This window comes from Stegodyphus dumicola, chromosome 2, assembly GCF_044657685.1.
Source record: "Stegodyphus dumicola isolate Sdum_Otavi_A_Nest chromosome 2, ASM4465768v1".
Classification (NCBI taxonomy): Eukaryota; Metazoa; Arthropoda; class Arachnida; order Araneae; family Eresidae; genus Stegodyphus; species Stegodyphus dumicola.
Window position 1 is genome coordinate 173,049,170 of NC_140769.1, and position 15,940 is coordinate 173,065,109.

Here is a 15,940-nt window from a genome sequence, read left to right on the forward strand (position 1 = left end):
GGTCCCAGGATGTCAAAGGCGATACGTTCAAAAGGCGTCCCAACGTTGTAACGTTGCAGCTTGCCTCGGCTGCGTCTCCTCGGTCCTTTCCGACCTGCACAGGCATCGCAAGATCTGCACCACTTTTGCACGTCATCCTTTGCATTATTCCAGTAAAAGCGCTCACGAATTCTCTGCAAGGTCTTCATTGTTCCAAAGTGACCTCCAGTAATAATAGTAGCACTCCAGTAGGGGTGCTATGTAACTCTTTAAGGACATCAGGAATGCGGGATCTTGGAAGTATAAGTTGCCATCGGAACGTCTTCCCATCATCCGATTCGAATTTCCGGTATAAGACGCCGTTTCGAATGTGAAGTGAATCCCAGAGTGCCCAATATTGTTTGGTTGTAGGACTACAGATAGAAATGTCCTGCCAGGTAGGTTTTCTGTTTGATGACTCCATTAAATCAATTATGGGTTTAATGTCGCGGTCTTCCAGCTGGTCTTTCCTGACTTCATCATCACTCCACGGTTCTCGATCAGCCGATGTTGATGTTGTAATTTGTCTTGCGACCGGAGTCAGCAGCTCGTATTTCGCTTCCACCCTGGAACAATATCGGCAGCTTTCTTGGCAAGGTCTTCTAGACAGGGCGTCGGCGTTTCCGTGTGATGATCCCTTACGATGACGGATAGTGATGTCATATTCTTGGAGTCTCTGTATCCACCTGGCTATTTGACCCTCAGGATTCTTGAAATTTAAAAGCCAGGTCAATGATGCATGATCGGTGCGGAGCAGGAATTTTCTGCCGTATAGATAGTGATGGAACTGTTCTACAGCTTTGACTATGGCGAGCAACTCTTTCCTGGTGACACAATAATTCCTCTCCGGTTTAGACAGGCACTTGCTCCAGTATGCCACTACACGTTCTTGGCCGTCTATTTCTTGGGACAAAACAGCACCAACACTTTCATTACTCGCGTCGGTGTCGAGAATAAATGGTCGGTCAAGCTGAGGATACGTCAGGATTGGAGCAGATGTTAAAGCCTCCTTTATGTTGTTAAATGCATCCTCGCATTCTTTTGTCCACAAGAAGTTTTGGTTGCTCTCTGTCAGCTTGTGTAGGGGTCTTTCGATGGAAGAAAAGTCCTTCACGAATCTCCTATAGTAGGTGCAAAGCCCTAGGAAGCTTCTCAGCTGATGGACAATTTCGGGACTTTTCCAGGATTTAACGGCTGATACCTTTTCAGGATCCGTGCGCACACCTTCTGCAGAGATGACATGTCCCAGGTAAGTCACTTCCTTTCGGAACAATTTGCATTTAGCGGGACTCAGCTTCAGATTGGCTTCTTTCAGTTTCTGAAGCACCTTCCTAAGATTTTCTAAATGTTCTTCAAAACTCTTTCCGACGATGATGATGTCGTCCAGGTATATGAGGCAGGCTTCGTAGGAAAGGCCTTTCAAAACAGTTTCCATAAGACGTTCGAATGTTGCCGGCGCATTACACAGTCTAAACGGCATCACCTTGAATTGCCAAAGCCCTTGTCCCGTAGTAAATGCCGTCTTTTCTCGGTTTTCAGGCTGTATTTCTACCTGCCAATACCCACTCTTTAAATCAAGTGTTGAGAACCACTTGCTGCCAGAAAGAGTGTCTAGAATGTCGTCAATTCTAGGAAGAGGGTAACTGTCTTTCTTCGAACCTCATTCAACCGGCGATAGTCGACGCAAAATCTTGTTGAGCCGGCTTTCTTTCTGACTAGGACGATGGGAGATGCCCATAGACTTACTGAAGGCTCGATGACATCGCTTTCTTCCATATCTTTTAACAGTGTTCGCACCTCTTCCTGTTTAGCAAACGGTAGACGTCTTGGATGTTGCTTGATCGGGGGATGATCGCCGGTATCTATTCTATGTTCTGTCAAACTAGTTCGACCCACGTCAGAAGACGAGCGGGAGAAAACAACTTGAAGATCTTTAATGACGCGAACGGCAGCATTCCTCTCTTTATCGTTTAATTGCGCATTCTGCAATAACTCCGATGTAATTCTCTCTGAGGACACGGATTCTTGGATGTTACTCTTTCTTTCAACGGTGGTTACTGGAGTACATGCTGCAACCACTTCACCTTTCTTAATAATTCTCCCCTTCTCAGTTACATTGGCGACTCTCACCGGGATAACCGTTCTGGATAGGTCGACGAGTGTTGAGGCTACTAGTACTCCTTTTGGGCTATTACAGTTATTGGGATATTCTATGATGCCGTAGCGGAAATTTCTGTTTTCGGCTATGGATCCAGGAAGTAAAATTTCTGTTCTTGCCGGTATTGTGATATTGTCTTGTGCTATGATTTTATGGACAGATTTAACTTCATCATTGACTCCAAATAACGCTATGTCCTCAGATGTAGAATGCAATTCGTTATTTTTAAAGTCCAAGGAAAAATTGTATTTCCTTAGAAAGTCCAATCCGAGTATGCAAGAATCAGTGATCTCTGCTACATATGCCGTGTGATGGTAAGCGGCACTTCCAAACGTGATGTTAGCATTTACTTTTCCATCGATGTTGATCTTCTCACCGGACACAGTCTGTAGGGTAACGCAGGGCGGCGTCCAGATAAGTTTGCATCCCAGTTGTTGAGCCAAATCTTTTCGGATGATGGTAACGTTGGCTCCTGTATCTATCGTCATATTGCAGGGAACTCCATTAATATGTCCTATTATGAAAACTCCATTACTGCCGCCTCTCACTGCAGAAATCTGAAGCGCTTTAAACGGGGGCTTTTCATTATCTGGCAACCTCCGCCCCGCGAGATGGCCATTAATTAGTTTCCCTGCTGCTTGTTAGAAGCGGTCTTAACATCAGTACCCTGGGGTGTTTTGCAGTTTCGTCGTATGTGTCCTTCAGCACCGCAGTTCCAGCACTTAACGGTCGGTTTCTTCTCACCAATATTCCGTCTCAAGGCGTTCAGTTGTCTAGTTAAATCGTCAAGTCGAGCGGTGACTTGATCCCTTGGCTCCTGGACTTGAGCAGCTCTGACTGGGTGGCGGTCTCGACGAGTGGCTTGCTGGGCTGCCTCAAATTTCATGGCGTACACTAGAGCACTTTTTAAATCTTTTACATCCGCCATTCGTAGAGCTTTCTGTATTTCAGTATCTCGGATGCCGTCGATAAAGTATTGCAAGGACAGGATTTCCCTTGTTTCTGTCGGGCATTCCGAAAAGGCGAGATGGGACAGCCTTTCAACATCCGCGGCGAGCTCCTGAAGTGTTTCGGTAGGCTTCTGTTGACGGGATTTTAATTGGAGCCTGCTGTAGTGTTTTAAACACTTCTCCCCAAAGCGCAATTCCAAGGCGCCGGACAGAGCTTCGAAATCTAACCTTTTGTTTTCGGGAAGAGTCTGAAGGATATCCGCTGCGTCGGCTCTTAGAGAAGCGGCGAGATGACAGGCCTTAGCTTGAGAATCCCATCCATTCGCATCCGCCACAATAGAAAATTGTGTCTTATACACCTGCCAGGAGGTCTTCCCATCATATGTGGATAGCTTCAGAGGTGGACGAGCAGGCATTGGTAAGAATTTAAAATCATGACTCCTGCTCCCTGCCGACGCTACGAATTTCTTTAAAGTATCCATTTCTTTGGCAACTGCAGAAACTCTCTCATCAATTTGTTGTTCGATTTGGTGTTGGACGGCACAAACTCTTCCTTCAATTCGTTCTTCCACAGCAGAAACTCTCCCTTCTATATGTTCTTTTACAGAAGAAACTCTTTCTTCTATTTCTTCTTTCACCGAAGAAACTCTTTCTTCAATTTGATCTTTTACAAAAGAAACTTTTTCTTCAATTTGTCCAACTTTATTTTCAACTGTGTCAATTCTGCCTTCCATAGCTTCAAATTTATTTTCTATTATGCAGGTAATCTCTCTTTTCATTTCTTCTTGACCTGCTTCAATCTTTTCTTGACCAGCTTGAACGGCTTTCATTTCGTCCTTAACAGATTCCTGGCCCAATTCATTTCTTCCTTAACGGAGTTGACGGCCCCTTCCATCTTTCCTTGGCTAGATTTCATCTCTTCTTTCATTTCTTCTTTAAACGAGGCAAAAGCTGTTATCAATTGCCTTAACTGCTCTTCCATCGCTCTTGTGATTGGCATTCAAATCCCACTTCTGACACCAAAAATTGTTGCGTGCGTACGGGTTCGTTATGAAATGAATGCACAAGTCCGATGAAAAATGAACAAAAATTTATTATTATCACAACAAAAATGCTTAAATTTTCTCAAATTATCATGCAGTATTACAATATCTCACAGTAGTTATCTTTTAACTACTCAAATGTCCAATAGAACGTCATTCAAAACAGCTAAAGAACACTAATCCGCGGATTCGCTACAATCAACAAGAGCAGTTTTCTAAAACAACAACAAACTAAGCTACTACTAACTACAAACTGAGATGTTTTCCTCCTTTTATAAGATTTTAAAATCACGCGCTAGAATTTTCCAGCACTTTCTCGAAATCAAAAAGAGATATTTATTTATTTAACGCATGCGCTCTTGTATTTTTAATTTTTCCGGCTTAGCTTTCTTCTTTTAATATTCGTCACGCGCTGCACTGCGCGGGAAATAAAACCAATTAATTTATAATTGAACTAACATTAGCTTTTTAAATACCAAATTCGTAACAATATCATGCATAAGTGCATAAAAGGCATATCATAGACCTTCACAGTTCTGGAATCACAATAAAACCTGTAAACGCTAGAGATAAAACCGTCTTATTCTCTACAGAGTTGCCACTGCTAGCTATGAAATTGTTGAGTTTTTTAAATCAAAAATTCGTTAATCTTTTACAAATAAATAAAACATGAAGTAGACAATAAAACAAATTATTTAGCTTCTTCCTTTTTCCTCTTTCACTTGCAATTTGAAAAGTGATACAGCCGTTTACAGTATAACTTTTGACAGTATGATAAAGCACAATCAATAATTACACTTCAAATTGCTAAGAGCGTTAAACACAACGCAATGGAAAACGCATCTAAAAGGCGAAGCTCTCTCTGATATCTCAATACTTCAGTTTTAAACTAACAACTGACATATTGATGATGTCTCCAGTCTTGTATAGTTCAACCGCGGAAGCCAAGAAATCTCTAGTATTTTCTGTTTCTCGAAATTACTGGAAGGCATATGAGGGCCAGATACGGATTTTCTTAAAATCCAATTAATTTCCAGATAGGAATCAATTCTAGTCATTCAGTTACATTATCCATTACAATTATACAAGGGCAGGACACAAATGTTGTCAAATGATCGCCAGGTTTGACGACGTTTCGTGATTTCTTGCTAAATTTGGCCGCAAAAATAGTCGCTAAAAGCGTTGCCAGCTTCGTGACATCTCGCCAAATTATAGAGATAGCCATTTACTCAATATTAAAAAGACTTCCCCCTGTTTTCTTGTTTTTTCGGAACAGCATCCTTTCTCTGAAGCCTTTCTTGTTACATTATCAGGTTCAATGTTTCTTCTAACTTTCTTCGGAAACATACAATGACCTGACTAGAACAGAGAGCTTACTAAAGCTATGTTCACTAATTGTAGTAAGTGGACAGGATACAGACGAAGGGTATACAAAACCCTTTATTTTTTTCTTTATATACAATGACTTCCGTACTTCGGAATACAATGACCCTCCACTCGGGGTCTAACTTAAAAGATATCAAAATAAAACTAAACTCTAATTTAACTTTAGATTAAGATTGGCCTTATAATAACAGAAAGCGTATGTAGCACAGAGACTGTGAACACTACAATACGTTTAATTTATCAAGAGGATTAAAACCTCTGGCCTGGAAGGCAAAGTAGCAACTGCGTAACTTCTAAGGTAAGCGGCCTGCTTCGAACTCACGGCTTCCTCTCTTCTGCTTGGCAAAAAGGCCACACTTAAATACTTGGCGTTCGCCAGACAACTTTGCATAAACTCCTTCACGCTTATAATTCTGGCCGGAAGTAGAAAATAAGAAGTGATAGTAAAGATTTAAAATAAAATAAACGTTAGTAAAACTTAAGATCCTTACAACATTCTGCAGAAAAATGCAACAATTTCACATAAAATTTCACCAAAAGTATACCTATATGTATAACATTCGTAACATTGCCACCTTCCCAAGGACTGCATGTCCTGGGCAATACAATCGTTGGACAGGAAGCCATACTAAAACAACATTTTCAATAAATGACAAAAAAAAAAACAAATAAAATGGTAAACCTATACAAAAATTCATAAATTTACAAATTTATATACAAATATGACCATAACCTTAGTATATTATTTACATTATTTACTTTATCGAACTACGTACTATGATCTGGATCTGGATCATAAATTTAAAGTCTGGCCTCTACTACAAAGAGTAATCATCAGGAGATATCTTGGCCTTTGGGTTCTTACTTTATTTTTTTTTCAATCAAAGGCACATTGTCTTGTGTGCCGCGTCCTGCGGACGAAAAAACTAAGAAACACAGGTGGCAAGTCAGGAAAATCATTCCTTCATGAAAGTTCAAACATTTAAACAAAGATGCTGAAATTAGTACATTTAAGCAATAATGCCTTCGTAAATATATGAGTAGGTGCGGCTGAAGACTTACACACAGTTAGCAGCTACGCGACGTACTATGACCGTAGTAAGGGCTTAACCTATCATAATGAAGGACTTTAGGCATAGAATTGGATGACTTACGGATATGAACTGAACTACAACATCGTTCAGCCTGTTTAGCACTGTAAGAACCGTCCCAAAGTGACTGTGGTTTAGGACATGGTCCTTTCCGTTTAATCGAAGTCCATAATCATACCTTGTCACCTCAGTTGAATTGATGTCCTCTAGCTCTAGTGTTGTATCGGGTTTTCATCTGTGTCGCTATGTTGATTCACTCTCGTGCAAAACGGTGCACCATTTCAAACATAAATAAATATCTTACGCTTTTTGTAGAGCGGCAACGCAAAGCTTTTAAGTCATTTTGCTTTTAATCGAAATTTCCTTAAATTGGTTTAAAATATATGTAAAGGGTATATAAAGAGTGCGGACCGCTTGGGCAGGTCTTGAAAAATTTTATGTAGACATGACCGTTTTGTAGTTTTGAGTGTCGAGTGTGGCAAGTTTCATAAAGATCGGAATTAAACTACGCATTTTTATGTGTATAGACTAGCAACTTTTTTTACCAGCCATCCGTCTGGCAGAAAATGTTTTGTTGCTAATAAATAGAGAAAACGTTAATGAATGTTGGTATTCAGAAAAACGGAAGAACACAGAACACAGTAAAACGTTGAACATGAAATTTTACTTGTTAACTTAGACAAAGTTTAATTTAATTAAATCCTGAAATATCTGATTTCAACAACAGCGAATGTTTGCAAAACATTTAAACTCATTCAGCTATGAAGACGTCACATGGAAATAAAAGAGATCAGCATTCTGCCAAAGAATTAAAAAAAAAATTGATAGCTTCCAAATTTTTATATTACGCCCAAATGGGAGGTATTTTTTTTGGGGGGGGGGGTAAAGACACATATACATTTCGAGAGCATTTGGGCTAACTCTACATTTGGCTAAATGTATTTAAAAACATACTTTAGAATTTCTGATAGACAGTCTCGATCGCTGTAAGATAAAACTGTTTTATTCTCGACAGTGTTGCTACTGACCGCTTTGAAACTGTTGAGTTTTTTTAAATCAAAAATTCGTTAATGTTCTACAAATAAATAACATATGAAATAGAGAATAAAACAAAATATTTAACTTCTTCGAATACAGTAGAAGATAATATTTGGTGGTAACAGTTTGAAAATTGATACAGCCGTTTATAGTGATTCGGCGCAATTCGTTTCGAGACAATAGCCCTTCTGGGCTAATGTCCATTTGGGCTAAAAAATATCTTAAGCGGCTCATAAAAAATTCAGTTTTTAAACTGTAGAGGTGAATCTAGATTCATTAGATGTAGAAACATCTTGAGCTTCTAGAAGTTATGTATTTTTTCTACGATCAGTAGTTCTTTCTAATTGACAATTTAGATATAATATTTGCAATCTTGTTTTTACTTTTGACCTTTATTCCACTATATTTTAAAAAATCCAATTTTTAAAACTACAGTGACTGAAAGGGAACGTTAATTAGGTTGGAAAGAGACGTGACAGCCCATTATGATTCTGTCACGTTACTACGTTGAAATAGACTACTACATTCGAAAGAGACGTGACAGCACATTAGCATGTTATAAGATATTAAATTCTGCGATCACAATATATATCTCTGAAAGTGGAAGTCATATATTTTTGAATTCCCACAGAGTAAAAAATAGTTCATGTTTTGTTTTATGGCACAATCTCCATTAAAACTTTGGTCGTACAAAACTTCTCCAAATAATTTATAGACTACTGAACATCTGCAAAATTTTGTCACACGATGTTTATAAACAGAATGCTTTTAGATAAATTTAAACTCCATCATCATTTATTTAAGTTTTAGACTTCAACAGACACATATCTTTCCTCTTCACTTGAATTCCCTAGACTGTACTGTAACAATAGTTTTCTTGGTTTGAAATATAACTTTGCTATCCTCATCTAATTTTATTATAGAAATTAAAACCACTTTCTGAGTAGTCAATACACAAAAAGAATTTAATTGTTTCTGTCTTTGTTAGTTTGCAAATTTTCTTTATTCACATTTAATTTAATAATTTCAAAATATTAAATTACACGTAAAATATTCCCTTAAATATTATTAAAGATTTTGACTATTACTGTGTAAAATTTTAAATTCAAAAGCAAATTTTATATACAGGGTGGTTATAATTAAGTTACCCTATTTAGACGTATGTACGAGTAGAATCGGTTTTGGTAGCAACGGCAAGAGCGATTCTGTTTAAACTCGGTATATACGTTATATGGCCCACGAGGAAACGAAAACTGGAATAAAAAATAATAATGCTAATTATGACCACCAGGTGAGAAAGGAACTCATAAGAACAAAAAACACAAACTGGAAACACGGACTTTATTTAAATGCAGCATTTGTCCAATGTGCATTTCATTTGCTTCACTCGCACTCTCAAAGCGTGTTATAGCATGTTCAACGGTAGCGCAAATGGTTTCTCGATCAATTTTAGCAACGTGATGTGTTATGGTTACTTTGAATTAATACACAGTGCATATGCTTCTTCCATAAACACAGTACTGCAGAAATTCCTACAACCATAAGTCGTAGGGGCTAAAGTCCTGAGAATGAAGAGGCCAAGTAATTGGAAAAATTCTTGAATTTGCCCGATCATCTCCTACGCTGGCACGAAGTAGAGCCTTCACTGGTACTTCAATGTAAGGTGGTGCATTATTCTTGCATGAAAACAATCTCTAAACATTCTTGTTCTTATAAAGCAGGAATGACTTGGTGCTTAAGAAACTGGCAGTAACAAGCAGCCGTGATTGAACTTTGATTGAACCGTGATTGTCTTTGAGGAATTTTCTCCTCAAAGAAAAAATATCAAAAATGAAATCAGCAGTAAAGCTAATTACAGTATATATGACAGTTTTGAGTATTAACTGCTCTGTTTAGGGTAAAATATGATTTTTCCCAGCTCAAAATGTTTCAAGGCCATGAATTGTTCACAGATATTTTGGCCAAAGAAGACTAGCAAAATCATTGCGTTTGCTCGGGTCTGCAGGATGCAGCTCTTGCAGATCTTGAATGTTGTGTGATTACCATTTTATAATAGATCGCAGAATCTTTCGTACTGTCAATTAAAGGAGAGACAAATCACGTGACACTACTCAAGCTTTGGAATACTTTTCCGTCCTCCTCCTCGCAGCACACACAACTCCCAATCTCTTCAAATTTAACAACATTTTTCAAACTGTGCCTTGATATAGGCAACGTTTGTGGATCTTTCAAGCCTACAAACGCATACTCTACTTTCAAGCCTACTGCACTGCGATAATGTCATAGTACAGTTGAAAAATTACTGCCGTTCTGATAAGAGAACTTGATCAGTAAAGCTTGATCTTTCTTTCCTAAAAGTATAGTGAAGAATGATTTTACGCTTAGTGCTTTGATGCTATCGCTGTTTGTTCTGGTGTACAGCAGGGAAGTATCTTGCTCTTACCACATCAAATCAATGAATCAATGAATTTAAATTTTTACCACTGCCGCTTGTGGTCTCACTCTTAAAGGTTCTTCAGAAGTGTATCACCAATTAAGATGAGAAACAGTGGGTTGGTACGCAGTCTTGCCTCTGAGGTTTCATTGGCGAATGAAAATACAGAAAACTTTCTTGTCTGCTTCAAATGCGGAGCGTTTACGATCACAAAGCATCCGTATTACAGCAGTTTCACTGTTGAGTTCAGTAAACTGTGTGTAGCATTTACAGATAATGCACATGAGCTATATCAAAATAATGCTTCAGTTTCAAAGTCTAGCGTATTCATGATACACTAAAAGAAATCCAAATGACCTTTCAGTTTGATGGGGCAATTAAATCCATTTTAAATTCATTTAAATCTATCTTCGTTGAGACATCAGTAGTTCAGCAAAGCACAGTTCGAACTTTGGCCGCAAGTATGAAATGCAGTGTGGTGACTTGAACTGTGAGTTTTCATTTTTAAAGTAGAATGCTGCAAAGAGCCTTATGTTCCTATCTTCATCTAAGGTCTCGTAGGCAAGAACTTTTACAAGTTCCGCAGAATTATTATATAATGCATTTTCGTAGAATTTGATTAGTTCGTTGAAAGTAATCCGCAGTCTGCTCAATTTTTAGATCGGCGTGAATACTTTTGTTTCTTACATAATAAGAATCTCCTTTTGTTATCCTTATGATCTTGTTTTGTAGTTATCTTGCTCTGTTGTAGTTCTTATGATCTTCTTGATTCTCTGGAGAGTCAGAATGTCTCTTACTGGCGATGCATATGACAAGATCAGCCTAATAACTGTACGTAGACTTACATTTTTCAGTTTAAAGACAGAAACTGATCTTTAAGATGTGCATATGATCGTATAGTGACTCCAAGTGTTTTGCTGCGAACTCTTCTAATAGGCGAAGTCCAGATGAAAGAACGATTTAAAGTGACTCCTAGGTAAACTCCGTGGTTTACCTTAGAGATTTTTTGCCCGAAGAGAGTGATTTGGGCCCTAGAGCTGAATTCTCTCCTGAGCGGCAGTTGTGACTTCTCAGGCTGTATACTCGTTTCCATTCGGCATACTAATGCTCTCTTTCTGAAATCTTCTGGAGCTTCACTAAAGCATGATTTGGTCTGCGGGATTTAACCAGGATAGCGGTATTATCTGCATAGCAGTCGAGTAAGGCATTGTGATCTGTTCTGAAGTCTGGGAAGTCACTAATGCACTAGAGTATCGGTCTAGGTACACTACTGTTGATGGTTCTTAGACTTTGAATGTCACCTTGCTTGACTGAAAACGTTCTATTCTGTAGGAATGATTTTACGCATTGACTGCTGAGTTTTTAAAACGCTTTAAATTTGCATAGTGTTCTTTTCGACATTGCTGTCGGTAGAAATTTAAATTACTAAATTTTATTGCAGATTTCTTTTTTCCATGGTCAATGCAACTTATATACCGAGCTTATATACCAAGTTTCAACGAAATAGGTCAACCAGAATGGGTTCCACGTAAGTTTAATTACGCGGAGTTTAATTTAATTTTCATCACCCTGTTTATTTCCCAAGTAATAAATTTCCACTTCTAGTGCTATCTTCACCTGTATAACGTATTATTGTTTCACGAATTTGCAACATTTTACTTTTGATGTCATATGTAGATAAGGATTAATAGAAATCATCTTTCAACTTTCAGTTCTTTTACTGGATGTTTTTAAGGTACTTTAATACTATGTTATAAATAAGACAGATATAACTTAAACTTCGGCATAAAAATGATTGCTGTAACTGAAATGCGAGTACTCATTTCCATTAAAAAGATATCGCATTTTTTTTTGTTTTCTTGGAGATTGTTAAATTAATAAATATAAAAATTTTTAATTCAATAGCTTAAATTTAAGTGCTCTTGCCAGTATGGGTTATGATGCGATTATCTAGAGAATTGTGTTAAATAAAAAATCATAATTTCGAAACAGTTTTCAAAAATATTTTTCGAATAATATTCCAAACTAATTGAAAAAAAAAAAGGTTATACTTCTAATTCTCCACGTAAATGAAACAAAACTAAAACTAAATATTTGGTTCAAGTTGCGGTTTGTTTTTGGAATTGAAATTGCAAATGGTTCAAAAAAGAAGAATGTAAATGGTGCGGAAAATGAAAGTATGAACTTCTTTTGTTCCCTGGAAAAAGAATTATATCGAACGCAAAGTACTAAATTGTGCTTTTCAACTCAAGTTCATTTTAATAATGAGAGAAATTCTTTGAATTCCTGTCCTTTGCATTATTTATGAATAATTCATTTTTTTTCTTTTTTTGGATTTCAATCTTGGGTTAGCATTTAAACATAATTTTATGAAATATTTTAACATAATTCATATCAACGTTTTTCTAAATTATTAATGACACTAGTATTGTAGCCTTTTACGATAAAAGTATGATCTGTTTGCAAATGCTGTCAGCCGGCCAGTGATTCGGTGGTTAAAACTGTGAAATGCTGGTAATTCACGATGCTTTCCATCTTGAATGTTAAATAGGCTGTTATCAAGAGATTTGCGTGATTTTTCTCATGTTTGACGTACATTAATTTAGCTCTGGTGTGCCATAGTTAAACCCAATTAATTCAGACTAGCCTCAGTCAAGAGAAATAATTTCTTGCATTTTTTCTGAAATGCTAAAATATAAAACACAAAAGCGCTTACAGAATGGCAGTTTGCGGTCTAAACGGGATAGTTAGTGACACCTATTATCGAGCAGAAGGGCCCAGGTTTGAATCCCGTATAAGGAATGGATTTGTATAAATGTATAGTGTCTTCGTGGCCTAGGAGCATTCTAAATAAATTGAAGCACAGAAAGTTCTCTCATGTGGTTTGGGTGGCAGGGGATGAAGGGAGGGAGACTCTCGGAACCATCTCCCCCCCCCGGAGTGCTCTTCCTCAAAATTGGGGTGGAATTAAGCAAAATCGTACTGTCACCTATATGATGCCCGAGGCGTTTGCCAACGTCAGGCAGTCTTCTACTGCTGTCCACGATGAATTTCGTAGGTTTGTTTTGATAAAGTCAAACAAGTGAGATTAATCATAACAACAACAATAACAGCAGTTTTCGGGCAAGAGACATATGTAACCATCTGCCATTATACGTAGAAATTTTATACTTTTTACGTATTTCTGGGTTTTATTTATCATTTATTTAGTCGTGTTATTTATTTACTCATATATTTATTTATAAGCAAATAATAAGGTTTCATATCTCGTTATTTCTTTATTCGACTATGTCCTACATGAAGTCATTTCTGTCTGTCCCATTTACAACAAAGCATATTACACAGATAACTCTAGTATGTTTTGTGGCAAGTCATTGCAGTGCAAACTTTAATTCTTTATTCTTTACAACAATCAAGGGCATTTCAAAAATAAGACTTTGTTTTCATTTTTCGTTTTCTTTTGAACTTTCAGCATTTTAAAAATGTGAAATGGATTCTGGATGTATTTTTCATTTACTTTGTAAGGTATTTCTGCTGCCTTTTTAGCGTGCCTTCGTGGAGTAGTGGTCAGCACACTGAGCCGGTATTTCAGTGGTTTGATTCGCGGCGAAGGCGATTGCTAATTTTTCATCTTTTTTGCTTCTAAAAGTTACCTAATGTCTCTACAACTTCATGTGATTTTTTAACACCTCCTCGATCTCAACTACTATTTAAAGTTTATAGATATAAATATTATTTTATAAACCCCATATACACACGTTTCAATGTAATTACTTCTGAGAAATGTCAAAATGTGATTAAGGAAACAATAATTGTCATTGATTACGAAATTTATAAACATGGTAAGCCAAACGATGATGAAATAATTATTTAGAATAAGAAGAGCAAGGATTGAGCTGTTTACTGAATTTTTATGTAGGAAAGTTAATGTTACTATACAGCATAATATATCATAAAATTGTTATCAAAATATTACATCAAAATGTAATTTAATTCTTAAAATGGATATATTAATAAATATACTGCCTTAATGTATATATAACAGAAGAATATAGCGGACCATTTTACGTATAGAGCACTCATTTGTGCAATACTTTTAACCCTTTTGTTTAAGGTTTGGTTTCATAAAGCATAGTAAATATTTCCTAATCGAGGATTTTGCTATAAGTGAACCATAAAAAAAGTTACTTTTATATTTATGGAGCTTTCTAATCATAATACTGGATAGGTTTTCATTAAATATCTCTACCTTTTTCTGAAATATGTTGTGTCTGGAATCATACTCGATATTGCAGGAAGTGAAGCGTATAAGCGACTAAATATCTCATGAACGATTTGTTGCAGATCAGTGGATTCAACTTACAACTGAAACAGTTTCTGCCAGTTGATGTCACGTATTCTTTACGTGACATCAATGGCAAAAATATACGAAACTCTAGCTTTTTTACAGGTTGTTTACTAAGAATATCCATTTATAGTAAATTTTTACTTATCCTACTATCAATATTTTAGAAAATAAATTTACTAGTAATATGCAAAACTAATAAAAAAATTCAAATTTATATGACTTAAAGCCCTTATATCCAAAGCAAAATCATCAATTTATGAGGATGATATCCTATAAATACATACAAAATTTCGTATTGAGCTTTTCCGTAAATCGTAATTTTAAATTTTTGTTTCCACTTTAATATTTTTATGGTGCAAAGATGTACATATATTTACCCCTCCAAGTAGTTCAATGGATAACACCACATAACGTTAGTCTTTCTTGACTCATGTATTAAATTACAAGTGTATGGCCATTTAAAACATTGGTACTTTGACCTGAGTTAAAACGAAAGCAAAAGAGCTGGCTGAATGGGCATTTTTAGGCAGTTTCCAATATATAATAGGATTTCAAGCCAAATTTACCTCAGAAGGCCCTCCATAAGGGCATCCCTTCGTTAAGCAGATAGCACTGGAATATTAAGTATTTTTTCCCATAATTCAATAAATTGGAATTTGAATGTTAAAACCTATCTTCTAAAATTCAGAAACGGAGACTTAGACGCTTTCCGGCTCTGGAAATTTTAATTAAAAATATCTCATGTAATTTTTGTAGTATGAGAATGGATTTATTTAGAGCTAATAAGGCTGCAAAAAACACGTTTCTCATTTATAGTTTCCTGCAATGAAGTCCACATAAAATTTTATACACTTTTACTAAAACGTATCACAGGACTACAGAGGTTGTAGTCTGAAAACTATTTTATTTAATTTATTCCTTAACCTGAATTTATGGCTCTAAGACCAATCTTTAAAGAAAATTCAGCCATTCTATCTCTTGAAAATACACCATATGTAAGAAAGATATTCTATTATGACATATGGAAATGCTAATTTCGAAAATCTTGTTGTTGTTGTGTTGTTGCTTGTGTTTACTTGTCTGACGTAGTCAGTCCAAACCCACGAAATTTCTTGTGGCAAGGAGCGCTAGATTACACCTGCTGTTGGCAACAGCCTTGAGCCCCATTCAGGTGATTCCGTCCCCAATTTTGAAGGAGAACACCCCGGAAGAACGGAACCGAGGATTCCCCACCCCTCTCTCCTTCCATCAAACCACACGAGAGGAATTTCGGTTCGCCGCATATTTATAGTGCCGCCATGTCGCACCGACACTATACATTTACAAATATCCATGCCTTCTAAGGGATTCAAACCGGGCCCTTCGGCAAGGCAGTCAGCGACGCTAACCACTATATCGGTTGGACGACCCAAAATCTTTTACTGCTTGAACATAAGTTTACTTCTGACATAATATTTCACAATGAAGATACATT

General features: G+C 36.9%; 1 protein-coding gene across 2 annotated transcripts in view; it reads left to right on the plus strand.

The window, feature by feature from the left end:
* The window catches only part of LOC118201177 (alkaline phosphatase, tissue-nonspecific isozyme-like), a 457,970-nt gene that overhangs the window by 408,136 nt on the left and 33,894 nt on the right, over window positions 1-15,940 (plus strand). The gene's annotated exons all lie outside the window — the stretch shown is intronic.